Genomic DNA, 3,497 nt, shown 5'->3' on the forward strand with positions numbered 1-3,497 from the left:
CTGCGAAATAGGATTGGCGATCAATGGATGAATGATTTATTACTTGCTTATATTGAAAAAGAAATTTTGGATTCTATTGATAATGAAGTAATCATTGAACTCTTTCAGAATATGAAGAGTAGACGTTATAAATTATAAGTTAATTGCTCTCTTATATTTAATATTATATGTTTTTGAATAATTATTAATAAAAAATTTTTAAAACTGCCTATGCCAGTTCCAAGCCCGGATGAAAAAAGTTGAGGGAAAATTTAACTAAATTAATTTAGGCCCCCCTTGATAAATTTTCTGGATCCGCCACTGCCTCTTAGGCCTCCATTACGCGATGGGAACCTCGATAGGAGAAAAAATATACCCCACTAAACACATCTCTAGCAAATGTATTAATGGTCGTTTGAACTGACTATGCCAGTTCCAAGCCCGGATGAAAAAAGTTGAGGGAAAATTTAACTAAATTAATTTAGGCCCCCCTTGATAAATTTTCTGGATCCGCCACTGCCTCTTAGGCCTCCATTACGCGATGGGAACCTCGATAGGAGAAAAAATATACCCCACTAAACACATCTCTAGCAAATGTATTAATGGTCGTTTGAGATCAAGATATAGTGAAATGGCTGAATCCTTTGAAGTCGAACACAAGAAATCCATATTAGCACTATCACTTTCATCATAGTCATGGTCACTCTACCGAAGTCTGTAAGCAACTCAAGGATGAGATTTAAAAACTTATCCGCCAGGGCTATCTTCGACAATTTATTCGAGATCCACCTACCCGAGAGAAAGCTCATCCCACTGGGGGCAAAATCAACAACAAAGACAATCATTAAATAATATTCAAATGGTTGGAGAGATTGAATGGTCACATACTTCGTGCATTTGTATTAATAATACTACTTGTCTTGTCTCATCGTGTTTCTTTTATGTTAAATCTAATATTTTCTTCAAAGTTAAACATTGTATTGTCCCCGTACGTATATCTTATGTGTTGAGTCATTATAACTTGTATATTCCTAAGTCATACTAGGGAACTATTGTATTGTCTTATATAATATAATAATATGATGTTCACATTATTGTGATATTATTTTCTCATATAAAAGATAAAAAAACTTCTCAAACTCTTTTTTTGTGATTCGAGAAATACACAATCTATATTATATCTCAATCATCGGATGATCAATCCCAGGGAGATTTGATCCGACCTCTTCTAAACATGTTTTTAACATCATCGAGCATGGCTCTGATATACAACATCAGATAGGTCGTCTTACATCCTTGGTGGATTCTCTCAACCTCTTCCACACAGGTTAATGTCATTGAGCAGGGCTCTGACATACAACCTTGGATAGGTCTTACATCCTTAGTGGATTCTCCTGACTTCTTCAACACAGGTTAATGTCATCGAGCAAAGGCTCTGACATATTACCTCGGATAAATCTTACATCCTTGGTGGATTCTCTTGACATCTTCCATGCATGTTAACATCATCGAGCAGGGCTCTGACATACAACCTCGGATAGGTCTTACATCCTTGTTGGATTCTCCTGACCACTTCCACATAGGTTAACGTCATCGAGCAGGACTCTGACATACAACTTCGGATAGGTCTTACATCCTTAGTGGATTATCATAATCTCTTCCATATAGGTTAACATCATCGAGCAAACGCCCTGACATATAACTTCGAATAGGTCTTACATCCTTGGTGGATTCTCTCGACCTCTTCCATATATGTTAACGTCATCGAGAAGGGCTCTAACATACAACCTCAAATACTTTTTACATCATTGTTGGATTCTCCTGACATCTTTCACACATGTTAATGTCATCGAGCAAATGCTCTGATATACAACCTCAGATAGGTCTTACATCATTTGGTGGATTCTCTCGACCTCTAAAAGGCTAAAAAATCTCAAAGAACACGAAAGATACGTTTATTAAAGCATATCTCAAATAGGCATAAACAACTTAGTTTTCTTTGGAGGAAAAGTTCATTTCAAATGAAAAACAAGCACCAAGCTCATACAATAATCTCAACTTCATATATAATATCATTTGAGTTATATTGCAAAATTGTACATCAAGTTCAAGTGTACATTTACTCTCACTAGAAGTTGAAAGCAAAAAATACATTTATGTCATTCATACAAAGATATATAATTACATCACATTTTCATATGGATGCATATTACCTTCATAAAATGCCACTGAACACCCGCCACATCGGCCCTTTGACTGGTGTATGTTGGTGGTCCTTTACTTCAACATATCCTCCAACTCTCTCCTTTAGCTCTACACTCGACTGCTGACTGTCCACGAACTTCTTCTCAAATATCATTAGAATTCTCCCCCATCTACTCACCACTTCTGGTTATCCTTCCGCCACAGGACTTCTGCACGTCGCAGGATTTTCGTCGGAATTCCACTCGATACTAAGCTAGCTTCCTCCCGTCGCAGAACTTCTGTACGTCGCGGGACTTTCGTCGGAATTCTACCCAATGCTAAGCTTCCTCCCATCGCAGGACTTCTGCACGTCATGGGACTTTCATCAGAATTCCACCTGACGCTGAGATTTCTCCCGTTACAGGATCGACTTATGTACGTCGCGTGACTTTCATCGAAATTTTACCCGACATTGAGCTTCCTCCCGTCGCTGGACTTCTACCCATCTTGGAACTTTCTTCGGACTTCCAACCGTATGCTAATAATCGTCGATTTTTCCCTGCCGTAGGATCTTGAAGAAGGAGTTGGAAGAAAAGAAGTGGATGCAAAAAGTCCAACTTCTACACAAAGAGAGAGGCCCTGAATTTAAGTATGAGATGCCACCTACCAAAATAGGGGAATGTCTCAACTGTAAGAATGTTAGAACGCGGGAGGAGAAAGAAAATGAACGATTGCAAACAATGCTAACTTTTATACAAGGAGAGGGGCACTGATTTTACGTAGGGAAAGTCACATACGAAAAATAATGGAATGCCTCCCCTATTAGAAAATTAGAAAACGGGAGGAGAAAGAAAAGAAACGACTGCAAAAATTCCAACCTCTACACACGGAGAGGGGCACTAATTTTGCATAGGGAAAGTCACCTACGAAAAATAGTGGAATGCATCCGCTGTTAAAAAGTTAGAATGTGGGAAGAGAAAGAAAATGAACTGCTGCAAAAATTCTAACTTCTGCACAAGAGGATGTGAGCCGATTTTAGTAGGTAAAGTCACCTACGAAAAATAACGGAATGCCTCGACTGTAAGATGATTGACAAAGAATAAGACATTGGAAGGAGAAAAAATTTTCTTCTACACTAAAGAGGGGCGTCGATTTAAATAGGGAAAGTTACCAACAAAAAACAGCCAAAATCTCTAGAGCAAGAAGATAAATGAGGGTAAGAAGGGAAAAATAAGAGAAGAAGAGAAGAGAAGGATAGGAGGGAATAACTCCTCCTCGACCACCGCCGGAGTTCTTCCCGATGCCCGAGTGACGCCGGAATTCTGCCGGAAGCC

Source organism: Dendrobium catenatum, unplaced genomic scaffold, assembly GCF_001605985.2.
Source record: "Dendrobium catenatum unplaced genomic scaffold, ASM160598v2 fragScaff_scaffold_1226, whole genome shotgun sequence".
Lineage (NCBI taxonomy): Eukaryota > Viridiplantae > Streptophyta > Magnoliopsida > Asparagales > Orchidaceae > Dendrobium > Dendrobium catenatum.